The sequence below is a fragment of the Entelurus aequoreus genome, linkage group LG03, assembly GCF_033978785.1.
Source record: "Entelurus aequoreus isolate RoL-2023_Sb linkage group LG03, RoL_Eaeq_v1.1, whole genome shotgun sequence".
Lineage (NCBI taxonomy): Eukaryota > Metazoa > Chordata > Actinopteri > Syngnathiformes > Syngnathidae > Entelurus > Entelurus aequoreus.
The window spans coordinates 64,131,535-64,148,017 of record NC_084733.1 but is presented as its reverse complement, the minus strand read 5'-3'; positions in this window follow the sequence as shown (position 1 = coordinate 64,148,017).

The window sequence follows — 16,483 nt, the reverse complement described above, 5'->3', positions numbered from 1 at the left end:
AAAAGTAAGGCGTTTTCTGACGGAGAGTTTATTAAGGAGTGCTTATTGGACTCTGTTGCGTTGATATGCCCGGAGAAGAGGGGTGCATTTGAGAACGTGTCACTCTCCCGACGCACTGTAACGAGGCGGGTTGAGACCATCGCTGGAAACTTGGAGCTTCAGCTGAAGAACAGAACGGCCGACTTTGACTGTTTTTCGCTGGCTTTGGATGAGAGCTGCGATGTACGTGACACCGCCCAGCTGCTCGTCTTCTTACGTGGGATAACTGCAGACTTTCAAATCACTGAGGAGCTGGCAGCCATGCAGTCAATTAAAGAGACAACCACAGGTAATGACTTGTTCACATAGGTAAATGCGTGTTTGGATATGTTAGGACTGAAATGGGACAACCTGGGAGGTGTGACAACAGATGGTTTTCCAAATCTGACGTGGAAAAATGTTGGACTTTTCAAGAGGATGCCAGATAAAGTCACAGAAATTGACATTTTTGCATTGTATTATACATCAGGAAGTGTTGTGTAAGACAATGTTCAAAATAAAACCATCAAAAGCAATCTGCTTTTGTATAAAGTTATGTTAGGTTAAATTAAATTATTATTATTATAATTATTTATCTTACGGTATATCAAAAATAACTTCAGCAAAATTTAATTGAAATATTGTCGGTGTGGCCCTCCAGCAGTGCTCGGGTAGTTCATGCGGCCCCCGGTAAAAATTAATTGCCCACCCCTGGGTTATAGGAACAATCACTTTCAGTGTTTTATGCCATTTCAACACTGTATGTAGCTACTGTAGGCTGTAAAATACATTTTATGATTCATGGTCATGTATACATTTTTCTGACGTTTTTAGAGAAAATAGATAATAAAACTGTTTGTAAAATAAAATATTGAGCGGTCGTTGAATGTGCAGGGATTTACTGTAGGGAAGAACAGGGTTGGTTGTTACTTTTTACCGGAGTCTTAATTATGTGATGATCTGTAGCCCGGATCATGTTTTTTTGTTTCAGTTTAGGATTCCCTTAGTTCTGTTTCAGCACCCCTGTTTTTGTGTTCTTTGTTGCCATGGGTGATGATTATGTTCACCTGACTCTGATTAGTGGTCAGGACGCTCACCTGCTCAGGACTTAGGCATAACACTCTTCGGCTGCTAAGGTTCTGGCACCGCTCACGTCTCTTCATAGGCCGCAAATATGGCAGTTCCGTTGGCGACCACCTCTCCAGTTCTCACCTGACGTGTCCCCGGTGGATTAGGGGACACTTGGCCTGGCGACCCACCACCAAGTCCTTCCTCCGCCCTCCCGTGACTTTGAACTGGTTCTGTTTTTTTTCTTGGGACAACTGGAATCCGTCCCTTAAGGGGGGGTACTGTGATGATCCATAGCCCAGATCATGTTTTGTTTAAGTTTAGGATTCCCTTAGTTCTGTTTCAGCACCCCTGTTTTTGTGTTACTTGTTGCCATGGGTGATGATTATGTTCACCTGACTCTGATTAGTGGTCGGGACGCTCACCTGCTCAGGACTTAGGCATAACACTCTTCGACTGCTAAGGTTCTGGCACCTCTCACTTCCGTCTCCTCATCGGCCGCAAATATGGCAGTTCCGTTGGCGACCGCCTCGCCAGTTGTCACCTGACGTGTCCCCGGTGGATTAGGGGACACTTGGCCTGGCGACCCGCCACCAAGTCCTTCCTCCGTCCTCCCATGACTTTGAACTGGTTTTGTTTATTTTCTTGGGACGTCTGGAATCCGTCCCTTAAGTGGGGGTAATGTGATGATCCATAGCCCAGATCATGTTTTGTTTAAGTTTAGGATTCCCTTAGTTCTGTTTCAGCACCCCTGTTTTTGTGTTACTTGTTGCCATGGGTGATGATTATGTTCACCTGCCTCTGATTAGTGGTCAGGACAGTCACCTGCTCAGGACTTGGGCATAAAACTCTTAGGCTGCTAAGGTTCTGGCGCCGCTCATGTCCGCCCCCTCATCGGCCACAAATATGGCTGTTTTGTGGGTGACCGCCTCTCCAGTTGTGGCGACGTTCTACTCACCGCCACCACCTGACTCGTCCCCAGTGGATTCGGGGACACTTGGCATGGCGACCCACCACCAAGTCTTGCGCCCTCCCGTGACTTTGAACTGGTTCTGTTTTTTTTCTTGGGATGTCTGGAATCCGTCCCTTGAGGGGGGGTACTGTGATTATCCGTAGCCCGGATCATGTTTTGTTTAAGTTTGGGATTCCCTTAGTTCTGTTTCAGCACACCTGTTTCTGTGCTCCTTGTTGCCATGGGTGCTGATAATGTTCACCTGCCTCTGATTAGTGGTCAGGATGCTCACCTGCTCCCGGTCACTAATCCGAGAGCTATTTAGTCCTGCCTCTCGCCACACTCTGTCTGGCTGTTGTGTTTGCTTCACGCAACACGTTGTTTTTTTGCTCCTTATTCCTGTGCTAGTTTTTCTATAGCTTCCTGTGGTCCTATGTTTTGTATTCTTGTTTAGTAATGATAATAAACCCTTTTTCTTACCTGGACACTGTTCCGAACGTCCATCTACATCTTGGGGAAACGACCAGCGCATAACCATGCGACACCATCGTATTAAATTGTTCATTATCAAAACATATTTCAATATTCATTCCTACATTGAATTAAAGCTTCAGTTGTTGGCTTGAAATATGTACAGCTCTCAGTTGGCAAGTTATTGTGACAAAGACCTGTCAGAAACACCTGGGACAACCATTGAAATAACCAACTATTGGTTTGGTTGTTTAAATGGAATACAATATTTTAAAAAAAGGCACATTTAAAAAAAAATAGTTTAATTGCTTAAACAAATTGACTATTACATAACTTAAAAGACTGGGCTTCTCTGCTTAAGCTGCTGCCCCCGCGACCCAACTTCAGATAAGCGGAAGAAGATGGATGGAACGCATCGTAATGCAAAATGAACAGTGAACACATCTTTAGGCCAGTCTGCTGTGTATATGTGACATACTGGTTGAGTACACGTAACAACGTGACAACCAACTGTAACTAACTTCTTTAGCTAGAACCAAGGCTAACAAACGTATTGAATTAGTTAGCTTGTTAATAACAATCTAACCTATAGCCTTCCCCTTCATACGTTTTAAGGGTAACAATTGTTCTGCCATAAACTCATTGTGTAAAAAAAACTGGAAGACAAACACTAAATATTTACAATTTGACATGAAAACCAGAGCAGTTGTCTTTCGTTTATCACGTTTAATTGGTTCCAGACAGGATTTTTCGCAAAGACAGATTATTATATTATTACTAATAAAAAATCGAATGATGACATTATAAATGATACATGTCACAGTAAGAACATAAAAAACTGTTTACCACTTTCTAAATATGTTTTTTCTACATTATTGTAGCCCTCTAAACATGATGTAATAGTCACCTTGACACTACCTGATACAGTGACCTTGAGTTTACAGTACATCGACGTCCCTCTGGGGTGACTTTTTCCTTGCCCTTATGTGGGCTGTGTACCGCGGATGTCGTTGTGGCTTGTGCAGCCCTTTGAGACACTTGTGATTTAGGGCTATATAAATAAACATTGATTGATTGATTGATTGATTGATACTTCAAGCATCTTTGCTATGGCCATCACTCGGCCACTACAACACGACATAGAAATTATTAGTCCCATCCTGGGTAATTCCTTTAAATTAGAACTGGCCTTTCCTGTGCTGAAACCACCAGCCTAACTTGTCCTGCAAAAAGCTGGTCAACTTGACAGCCATTGGAATACGATTATTAGCTTTTTTGTTAGCATTCTGTCGGTGTTGTCATTACAGATCGCTCAAGGCAAAGATCCAAGTCCAAGTCCATCTTGAGTCAAGACTGTTCAGCTCGCTGTTGCAAAAAAGCTAAGTATCGTTCTATCTGTGTGCTTCTAATTGTTTTACAGTTTTCTTTACAACTTCCCAAACATACTTAGTAGTCTTATTTAACTTGCAAATCACCCGATCTCTATCTCACCACCCCTCTCTCAGCTAGCTAGCTGCTAAACTAACGAAGCTAGTGCGGAGAAAGGCGGTGTCGGTCTGAAGGAATCTGCTCCCCACACGGTGCGACCACTTCCCCGAAGACAGCAAGAACTTGACTCGGTGAAAGAAATACAGTGAGTATGGCTCCCTGATCTTCGTGCACCGTTCTCATGGATAGGTTGGCTCTGCTAGAGGGCCGTGTCCGCCAGTTAGAGCAGAGTAATCTCGTAACTTTAGACGTTGTGGACACATCTGCTAGCGTTAGCTGTAGCGAGCTAACTAGCCCTAAGCGGCCTATAAGCAACGATGAACCGGACGCATAATAGATTTAGTCCTTTAGCAAGTCCTACACCCAAGTCTACCGGGCACCACACTTTAGTCATAGGGGACTCCATCAGCCGAAACATAAAGCTTAGCAAACCAGCCACAATTAAGTGTATTCCCGGGGCCAGAGCACACAGGCAATTACAGTGTCTGTTAGTCCGGGTGACGATTCAGTTAAGCTAGAACTAGCCAGCGCCAGGCTGGAAAATCCCTGCACACATAGCATTTCTCCTAGAATAATACACAACTTACATCATGTTTTTTTCTGCAGTGACTGTGCCAGAGGTGGACATGCATTGTACTGAGGTGGAAAATTATGATGCGTTCATTGTATCACAGCACCAAGCAAACAATCTGAAGATTCCCGTCATATGAATTCCTAGATATGGTCGAAATTATTTAAAGCGCACTACGCAAAATAAACGCAACATTATTAATATTTCTACTAAGGATAACTTTAACAAAAATTCCTCAAAACATCCCACTACCTATAATATGGGCTTTTTAAACATAAGATCATTGTCTCCCAAAACCTTATTAGTTAATGAGGTCAATAGAGACAACAAACTTAACGTCATTGGTCTCAGCAAAACCTGGCTCAAACCAGACAAATTATTTCCGCTGAACAAGGCATCTCCTCCTAACTATAAGAATGCACATATTGCCCGTCCATTTAAAAGTGGTTGGGGGGGGGGGGGGGGGGGTTCGCACTAATATACAATGAAAACCTTAACCTTACCCCTAACCTAAGTTATAAATATAAATCATTTGAGGTGCTTACTATGAAGGTTTGTCGCACCGCTGCCTCTCTACCTGGCTGTTATCTACCACACCCCTGGGCCCTATTCTGACTTTATCAGTGAATTCTCAGAGGTCGTCGCTGATCTAGTGACGCACGCCGACAATATAATTATAATGGGAGACTTTAATATCCATATGAATACCCCATCAGACCCTCCGTGCGTGGCGCTCCAGACTATAATTGATAGCTGTGGTCTTACACAAATAACAAATGAACCCACACATCGCAACGGTAATACAATCGATCTACTGCTTGTCAGGGGTGTCACCACCTCCAAAGTTATGAAACTCCCGTATACTAAAGTAATGTCCGATCATTACCTTATAAAATTCGAAGTTCTAACTCATTGTCAACAAGCTAATAATTATAACTGCTTCAGCAGCCGCAACATTAATGCTGCCACAACGATGACTCTTGCTGGCCTACTGTCTTCGGTAATGGCACCATTCCCAAATTCTGTGGGCTCTATTGATAACCTCACTAACAACTTTAACGACATCCTGCGCGAAACCACCGATAGTATAGCACCGCTAAAGCTAAAAGGGGCCCCTAAAAGGCGTACCCCATGGTTTACAGAAGAAACTAGAGCTCTTAAATTATCATGTAGAAAGCTGGAACGCAAATGGCGCGCGACTAAACTTGAGGTTTTCCATCAAGCATGGAGTGATAGTTTAATCATTTATAAACACATGCTTACCTGAGCTAAAGCCAAATATTACTCAAATCTCATCCGTCTCAACAAAAACGATCCTAAATATGTGTTCAGTACAGTAGCATCGCTAACCCAACAAGGGATTCCTCCCAGTAGCTCCACCCAGATGACTTTATGAATTTCTTTAATAAGAACATTTAACTCATTAGAAAGGAGATTAAAGACAGCACATCTCAGCTACAACTGGGTTATATTAACACAGTTACAAATGTATATACGACGGATATTACCCTCCAAAATAGTCTCTCTCTTTTTAATGAAATAACATTAGAGGAACTCCTACAGCGTGTAAATGGGATAAAACAAACAACATGTTTACTTGACCACTTCCTGGGAAACTTATCAAGGAACTGTTTGTAATATTAGGACAATCAGTGCTAAATATTATAAACGTATCAATTTCCTCTGGCACTGTTCCCCTAGCATTCAAAAAAGCGGTTTCATCCTCTGCTCAAAAGACCTAACCTGTCATGAGCCGTGGTCCGGATCATGTTTTGTTTAGTTAGGTTCTGTTAGTTTTGGACTTCTTTAGTTCCCGTTTAGGCTTCCTTGTTTGCTTTTGTCACCATGGCGACTTATTGTGTTCACCTGTCTCTGATTAGTGCTCGCCCGCTCACCTGCCTCCAGAGCGCTAATCAGAGGCATTATTTAAGTTGCCCTTGCCAGTCACTCGTCCTGCTTTCGTTGTGTTTGTCACGCGTTCTTGCCAAGTAAGTTTTTGTTATGCCATGTCCTAAGTAATTGACTTCATGTGTTTTAGGCACGCTTGTCTTTTTGTTGTTTTGCCTGCTTTTTGGTAGTTTGCTGTTTTATGAGAAATAAATAATCTCTTACCTTACGCCTGTCGTCCGGAGCCGTTCCTTTGCATTGGAAGAACAACCGCGCAGCAAGCGCACCCCTCACGTGACATAACCTCGATCCTGACCTCATGGTAAACTACCGGCTGGTGTCCCAACCTTCCGTTTATTTAGAAAAACCTCGAAAAATTGTTGCACAGCAGCTGAATGACCACTTAGCGTCTAACAATCTCTGTGAACCCTTTCAATCTGGTTTTAGGGCAAATCACTCTACGGAGACAGCCCTCGCAAAAATGACTAATGATCTATTGCAAACGATGGATGCTGATGCGTCATCCATGTTGCCGTTTCTTGATCTTAGCACTGCTTTCCATACCGTCGATCATAATATTTTATTAGAGCGTATCAAAACATATATTGGTACGTCAGACTTAGCCTTGTCTTGGTTTATCTCCTATCTTACTGGCAGGATGCAGTGCGTCTCCCATAACAATGTGACCTCGGACTATGTTAAGGTAACGTGTGGAGTTCCCTAGGGTTTGGTTCTTGGCCCTGCACTCTTCAGCATCTACATGCTGCCGCTAGGTGACATCATACACAAATACGGTGTTAGCTTTCACTGTTATGCTGATGACACCAAACTCTACATGCCCCTCAAGCTGACCAATACGCCGGATTGTAGTCAACTGGAGGCGTGTCTTAATTAAATTAAACAATGGATGTCCGCTAACTTTTTGCAACTCAACGCTAAGAAAACGGAAATGCTGATTATCGGTCCTGCTATTTGACAACCAAACTCGGTAAAGAATCTGGGTATTATCTTCGACCCAACTCTCTCGTTTGAGTCACACATTAAGAGTGTTACTAAAATGGCCTTCATTCATCTCCGTAATATTACTAAAATTTGTTCCATTTTGTCCACTAGCGACGCTGAGATCATTATTCATGCGTTCGTTACGTCTCGTCTCGATTACTGTAACGTATTATTTTCGGGTCTCCCTATGTCTAGCATTAAAAGATTACAATTGGTACAAAATGCGGCTGCTAGACTTTTGACAAGAACAAGAAAGTTTGATCATATTACGCCTATACTGGCTCACCTGCACTGGCTTCCTGTGCACTTAAGATGTGACTTTAAGGTTTTACTACTTACGTATAAAATACTACACGGTCTAGCTCCATCCTATGTTGCTGATTGTATTGTACCATATGGCCCGGCAAGAAATCTGCGTTCACAGAACTCCGGCTTATTAGTGATTCCCAGAGCCCCAAAAAATTCTGCGGGCTATAGAGCGTTTTCTATTCGGGCTCCAGTACTATGGAATGCCCTCCCGGTAACAGTTAGAGATGATACCTCAGTAGAAGAATTTAAGTCCCATCTTAAAACTAATTTGTATACTCTAGCCTTTAAATAGACCCCCTCTTTTAGACCAGTTGATCTGCCATTTCTTTTCTGCTCTCTCAAATTTGCGATGCTATGTCACGTTGTTGTCTTTTGACGCTGCTACCGTCAAAGTTGAGCTGGGTTATCGATGAGGCAAGAGGTGAAGATGAAGTCCATCAAAAAAAAAATTCTGCCAAATGTTGTTGCGGGGAAGATAGTGCCAACATGAGCCACTGTGTAAGAAATGTTAGCCCTTAACTTTTTTCATCGGAATTGCATTTAACATACACAACTTCTAGATATTCTTCTGCAATAATATTTTAATAATCCCAAAAGTCCAAACCCAAAATTTAGGTTAGTCTCTTTCCAACACCACGGCCCGCGTCTGTCCAATAGTCTGCCTGCAGATCTGCAAATATTAATATTTCTGAAAGTAAACCAACATTTTTAAACTTGAAATCTTTTTTAGCATAGCTTGTTATTCATTGTAGTGTTTTTATTAGTTCTACTCTTTTTTTTCAGTCTATTTTAAGTGGTTGAGTAGGGCCAAGGTTATCTCAAAATAAAAATCTTGCTAAATGGGAATTTTGTATAAATTTCTTGTATGTATGAAAACGTACTATGCAAATCAAGTTTGATTGATTGATGGAAAAAACCCCACCTCAAGTTTAGCTGTCTCACTCCAGAGAACACTATGTAGGTGAGCTCTGAACCCTTATTACGTGAATGCCCATCCCGCAATTTGAGAGTCAAAATTCAGCGGCACATGTCCTGACGAAGACCAGAAGGCGGGCCCACATTACACGAGTTTTAAAATCTCTGCATTGGCTCCCTGTGTGTTTCAGGATCAATTTTAAGGTTCTTCTTATGGTTTATAATTGTTTTTATGGTATAGATTTTTACCCTACAAGCCCTCACAGACCCTGACATCCTCTGGCACTCGTATCCTAGTTATTCCAAAAGTCAGGACACAAAGTCACGGGATGCATAATTCCACTATGGAACAGTTTGCCGGAGGACCTCAGGGCTGCAGAGAACGTTCATGTTTTTAAGAGAAGGCTTAAGACCCACCTTTTTGCTTTGGCTTTATTAATTTTATGGAAGTCATTTGTACTTTACTTTTATTAGTTATGCAAGATTTAATTTAGTTATATTCATTAATAAAATGCTCACTGTATATATATATATATATATATATATATATATATATATATATATATATATATATATATATATATATATATATATATAATATGGTTTACTTGTATTTGAGTTTTTATTCCTACTCATGGTTCTTACTATTATACCATTGTTTTATTATTTTTACTTTCCAGCGTTCCTAAGTGGGAGCCCTCTGCATCAGGGGTTATCGGCCATGGCTGTGGGTGACCCCTGGTGTAGATGGGTGACCCCCTAGTGTACATGGCTCCTGTTATTGTGTTTCTTCACCTAGTCCCTCTGTACTCAACCACGCATTTATTTATGTGTGTGTGTGTGTGTGTGTGTGTGTGTGTGTGTGTGTGTGTGTGTGTGTGTGTGTGTGTGTGTGTGTGTGTGTGTGTGTGTGTGTGTGTGTGTCTTCAGGGTATTGTTATGCATTTCTTTTATGTATGAAAAGTGTGTATTGGAAATTGTCTAATCAAGTAGTCAATCAAAATGGTATTTATTGGATTAATTTGAAAAGCTCAAGCATTTCAAAAGTCACAGGTCTCATTCGTAGCAAGTATGGAAAGAATGCGCAATAGAAAGAGTTTTGCGTCATTCTTTACACACCGAATACAAGGTGGGAGGGAGGGAGTAGGCTCAGTTTGGAGGGGGGAGAAAGCATATTCCGCAATAGAGTGGAACACACAGGGCCATCCAGACAATGATATACTGTTAACTGGAATGAAGAAGCTGACGCCTTGAAAATGAGCAGCAAGAATGGAGAAGAGATACTTTCACAGCGAGTCATGTGGACAAGGTCATTCTCTGGTCAGAATGTGCTTTTCATAATAATACCGCAGTGTGTAGTAGACATAGAAAGGTACATACATGTTTTCCACCACAAGCACTTTATAAATAATGTTTGATTGAGTGTGACAACCAACCGCATCCCCCTTTACTCGCTGACATGATCTTTCAGGGCAGGGTTGTTTCCATGAAATCGCATAAGACGGTGTACCTAATGGAGTGGCCTGTCGAAAGGAGCACATTTAAGTGTAATTTTCATTTCCTTTCATCCCATTTTCTTGCTTTACAGTCGGAGTCTTTTCTTTGCCTTCTTCTGTCTCTTTTATCGTTCAAGGTGCCTGGCGCCGTTACCACAGTGACTGCAGCTTTGTTGCGTGGCCCTAGTGTGACTCTGTTCCGAAGCCTTCTTTTCTGCTCGCACGTCTGCACTGAGGACCTTAAAAGCAAGGCAGGATTATTTTTTTGCTCCTAAAAGCCGGCCAATTTTTATTTTCTGTGGTAGCGACACGAAGCCATCTTTCTTTGCGTCCTTCAAGCTTACTTTCTCCTAATTAGAGAGTGCTAGCGTGCAGCAAAAAAATAAAAGATGACCTAGCGTGCGGTAGTTGAAGCAGTTGGAGGCGGAGTCACGTCACCCCTCTCAGCGGAGTGGCCCCGGAAAGACATCAACCCCCGCGGGCTCTCTCTCTCTCTCTCTCTCTCTCTCTCTCTCTCTCTCTCTCTCTCTCTCTCTCTCTCTCTCTCTCTCTCTCTCTCTCTCTCTCTCTCTACCAACCTGGAAGGAATGCACCTGACTGTTGCTTTGTGTTGTTTATCATTATACGACAGCTTGAATATTTATGGCATCCTTCATTGAAGTCTAGCCACAGGTGTGTTTGCAAGCGTTTAACTTTCACTGGAGGGAGTTTGTCACCGTCGCCGCGCTGCCGGCAGAATGAGCATCAACAATTCTGGACCTTTTAAATTAAATGTATTTAATTAGGCGAGCAGCTCCTCTCAATCTGAATTATTAAGGAGTGGGACAGGGGTACACAAACGTTAGCTACAGTGTTAACATTACACTCACATTTAAACAATAACATCTTGCTAGGTTAGCATATACATTGAAGAAAAAAATGTTCTCCCTTTTAAAACAGCTTGTTATAAGATGTGTCCTTGTTGGAAGCAAATGAATCCCTCTTCAATCCTGGACGTATACACGTGTATATTGACAATATAAGGCTTTTCTATTCTATATCACATAAAAAAACTGAGCTGCTCTGCTGCATCGAGTTGTAAACAAATAGAGGCTCAAGACTACAAGGTAAGCTCCGACCGACATCGCCAATGTAATAACGAATTATATAAATTGCTGGTCCATTGCCAAACACAGTAGGTACTGATCCAATTAGAACTGTTTATTAGGGAAATCATTCTTTATATACGGTGACACTATTGTCTCACAGTGGAAGGCTAAACTAGCTACACAACAAATTGGGCTAACATTGCTAACGTACCATTCACACATTTTTAACTTACTGTTATTACTTATCATTTCATTCTCTCCTCTTTTGTCACAAATAGTAGGCACCGAGCCGGCCAATAAAAGTAATTTTTGGGAAAATACATCTTTTTGTGATGGTTTGGACTATTTTTACACACACTTGAAGCGACTTCTTCACAGTTGAAGGCACTTTCTCACGAAACAAAACAGTTAGCCATGCACTTCTTGCTTCTTCAGATGTGACTGAAGGTTTAAATATTGTCCTGAGTTGGGTAATACAACCAACAACAGCATTGTTGTTCTTCGAGTCATATTTCGGGCATGTTGTCATCTAAACTAAAAAGAGCGCACAAGCGCAATTGGCAGATTTTTACTATATATAGATAATCCGCTTACCATGTAAATGTTTCTACTGAGGTGGAGATGTTATGTCAGTAGAAGCATTAAAGTCCCATCTTAAACCTAATTTGTATACTATAGCCTTTAAAGGCCTACTGAAATGAATTTTTTTTATTTAAACGGGGATAGCAGATCTATTCTATGTGTCATACTTGATCATTTCGCGATATTGCCATATTTTTGCTGAAAGGATTTAGTATAGAACAACGACGATAAAGATTGCAACTTTTGGTATCTGATAAAAAAAAAGGCTTGCACCTACCGGAAGTAGCGTGACGTAGTCAGTTGAACATATACGCAAAGTTCCCTATTGTTTACAATGATGGCCGCATGAAGTGAGAGAGATTCGGACCGAGAAAGCGACAATTTCCCCATTAATTTGAGCGAGGATGAAAGATTTGTGGATGAGTAAAGTGCAAGTGAAGGACTAGTGGGGAGTTGAAGCTATTCAGATAGGGAAGATGCTGTGAGAGCCGGGGGTGACCTGATATTCAGCTGGGAATGACTACAACAGTAAATAAACACAAGACATATATATACTCTATTAGCCACAACACAACCAGGCTTATATTTAATATGCCACAAATTAATCCTGCATAAAAACACCTGCGTGTTTGTTATGCTAGCTCCTAGCTCCTCTGCTAGCTCCTAGCTCCATAGAACACGCCAATACAATTCAAACACCTGATCAACACACACAATCACTCAGCCCAAAAGACCGTTTACCTAACCCAAGGTTCATAAAGCTTATATATTTTTAAAAAGTTACGTACGTGACGCGCACATACGGTCAAGTTATCGAATGTTTAGCAGCCAAGGCTGCATACTCACGGTACCTGATATTCAGCTGGGAATGACTACAACAGTAAATAAACACAAGACATATATATACTCTATTAGCCACAACACAACCAGGCTTATATTTAATATGCCACAAATTAATCCTGCATAATAACACCTGCGTGTTTGTTATGCTAGCTCCTAGCTCCTCTGCTAGCTCCTAGCTCCATAGAACACGCCAATACAATTCAAACACTTCATCAACACACACAATCACTCAGCCCAAAAGACCGTTCACCTAACCCAAGGTTCATAAAGCTTATATATTTTTAAAAAGTTACGTACGTGACGCGCACGTACGGTACGGTACGTGTTATGCTAGCTCCTAGCTCCTCTGCTAGCTCCTAGCTCCATAGAACACGCCAATACAATTCAAACACATGATCAACACACACAATCACTCAGCCCAAAAGACCGTTCACCTAACCCAAGGTTCATAAAGCTTATACATTTTAAAAAAGTTACGTACATACGCAAAAAAAAGCCAAAGCTGCATACTCACAGTAGCACGTCTGCGTCTTTGTCATCCAAATCAAAGTAATCCTGGTAAGAGTCTGTGTTGTCCCAGTTCTCTACAGGCGTCTGTGTATCCAAATCAAAAGTCCTCCTGGTTAGAGTCTCTGTTATCCGAGTTCTTCCATCTTGACTGCATCTTTCGGGAATGTAAACAAAGAAGCGCCGGCTGTGTACTGTTGTGGCTGACTACGTTCGAAAAATACGTCCATTTCGCACCGACAACTTTCTTCTTTGCTTGCTCGGCTTCCTTCTCCATAATGCAATGAACATGATTGAAACAGATTCACGAACACAGATGTCCAGAATACTGTGGAATTATGAAATGAAAACAGAGCTTTTTCGTATCGGCTTCAATGTGGAAGGCATACCCGTGTTCGCCGGGCTACGTCACACGCATACGTCATCCTCAGAGGCGTTTCGAACCGGAAGTTTAGCGGCAAATTTAAAATGTCACTTTATAAGTTAACCCGGCCGTATTGGCATGTGTTATAATGTTAAGATTTCATCATTGATATATAAACTATCAGACTGCGTGGTCGGTAGTAGTGGGTTTCAGTAGGCCTTTAAATAGACCCCTTTTTAGACCAGTTGATCTGCCGTCTCTCTTTTCTGCTCTGCCCCCCTCTCCTGCGTAGGGAGGTTATCAGGTGACCACAGATGACCCGCTAGCTGTTCAAGGTCTGTGCATCCGTTGGGGACGTCTCTGCGCTGCTGACTTGTCTCCACTTAAGATGATCCCCTGCTGGCCTCCCAATGGACTGGTCTTTCACATTATGAAGTCGGGACCCGGGGTGGACCACTCCTTATGCATAAGTCAGTGACGTCTCGGCACCCCGACTTGTCTACATGCAAGAGGATACTTTGCTGGACCTACTATGGACTGAACTCTCACATTATTAAATAGATCCACTCGGCATCCATTGCACCGGTCACCCAGGGGTGGGGGGTCCCCACATCTACGGTCTCTTCCAGGGTTTCACGTTGTTCCCATTGGGTTGAGCTTTTTCTTGCCATGATGTGGGATGCAGCCCTTTGAGACGTTTGTGATTAAGGACTATATAAGTCAACTTTGATTGATTGATCTTTCTGATTGGTGACGTTACCTATTGGGAACATTCCAAACAGAACGTTTGGAGGAAGGAGGTAGGAAGGCAATACATATCTCTGGAATGCCTCCACGCTTTGATTCCTAGTTTTCAGGACTTATGCAGATCCCATAGACGCAACAGCAGGAACCAATAGGTAAGAAAAGTTGGTTTGCATGATAGGACCCCTTTGAGATGCGTAGCGAAATCTGAGAGTTGAGGTGTGCACATGGGCTATCCAGGTAGGGACCGGGTGGTAAGCCACACAATAGTTTTTCTCACCTTCTTTATAAAAGTCTGGCATTCGCAAATGTATTCTGCCTTATGGTGGTTCATTCTACTCAATAAACAAAGTACAGAGTCTGAGTCACCAACATTTGGGACTCTATTACGCGGAATAATACGGGGGAAAACTGACTAGCTTGTTCCGCAGAATATTTAGTCACACGATAACAGACAGAATACAAAAACTGGGGCGAACTTGTGGCAAAGTCTTCCGTTAAAAAACTGATTTGTACGAAAAGCGTTGCGTTTGAGAACTGAGGTACCAGAGTCTGCATTTTGCTACAGCTCATTGGATTGGACTGCATAGGCGTACCTAATCAAGTGTCATGTGAACTTGTTAGCCATCTTGTTTACGGAACATTTCATCATCAGTCCTCATATTTGGTACGGCTGGATCAATCAGCGTCTCACTTCTGTCGACTCGTTTAAAGTCTGAAGTCCAAAGTTTATCATCGGGGAAATAAATATGCCAGATGGTCTTGACGACACTGCCAGCAAGGTTATTTTTTCTCATTTGGCTAATAAATGGAATAATCAGGCTGGTGCCGTGTGAACGCCACTATGAGACATCACTCATGTGGGGGATCCTTCAACCCCCCCACCCCCAACAGGCTTATTAGCAAGTCACTGAAAGAAACATTTATTATTGAGTGTCTTTGTGGCCTATTTATTGCGTGAGAATGGAGTTCCAAGGCACATTTTATGTCAAACTTTCAATTAGCGCTCTCATCTCGCTGTGTTAGCTTAGTGAACACTTCAAGGGTAATTTTTGATTGAAGCTTCAATTGGCGAGTACACATTTGCAGGTTTGGTCTGTAAAAAAAGGGTCCAACCCAAATGTAACACACTTTATTTTTATAAATTAATAACACTCCAACAACATCCCCAAGGTGAAACTCCAAAAGCCCAAGCTGGGAAAAGGAAGGACCCTTGGGAAGGGACTGCAAATGTGAGGACCCCCCCTCCTGGGTGACTGGCTGCAATGAATGCCGAGTGGACTGCAACATTCATACTAACAGGAAGAGTAAATGTTATTGTGACGGTCTCATGCCGTCGTGTGGGTTCCATGGACCATCAAGAACAGACATGACTTAGAGCAGTTTGACTTTGTTTATTTTTTCAATAAACCTTCAGTCCACGTCGGGTCGCTTTTCAGCTTCTCTTCGCTGTTCGCTCGTCGGTACGCTTTTCAGCCTGCCGCGTCGTCTTCATCTGCCTCTCGCTCTCTGGCTCTTCCGCGCTGCATGGGTTGCTGCTTGCTTTCCAACTCCTTCTGCCCCGTCGTTCTCGGCTGCCGCCCTTTTACACACTGAGAGGGGATTACTCAATTGTGCCCAGGTGCGCGATCCACGCACCTAATCTTGTTTGCGGCGTCAAACCCGGCGCGCCCCGCCTCGCTGCTCGCTCGCCGTCCACGCCTCCTCGCCGCCATCTTGGAGCGGGCTACGATGTGCCCTGCCTCGCTGTCGGGCTGCCGGCCCCGCCTCTCCACAGTTATATTTTGTTGTTAGAATTTATTGACAATCCCTTACCTTGTCCTCATTTTTACCAAAGTAATTCAGATTCCAAAATTGGGATTACTGTAAATATTTTTAACATTTGGCAGTCCAGTCTGGGCGCTCTCGCACTTTAAGCGTGGGTGTCAATTCAATGTGATCACTCCTCCTTCCAGTAATTAATGATAACTTCCACTTTGCATGAAATAAATAGATCGGAAGGACTTTAGATTATCGTTTAAACCGATGGTAAATTATCTTACAGTTGCTTAAAAGTGCTCAGCCCTGATCAGTGCAATCGCTCCGTCCCCCAGTTAATTATTATAACAGCCACTTCAGCCAATAGAAAAGACTGGAAGGATGGGAAATTTAAAAGTATTATACTCAAATATTGACACT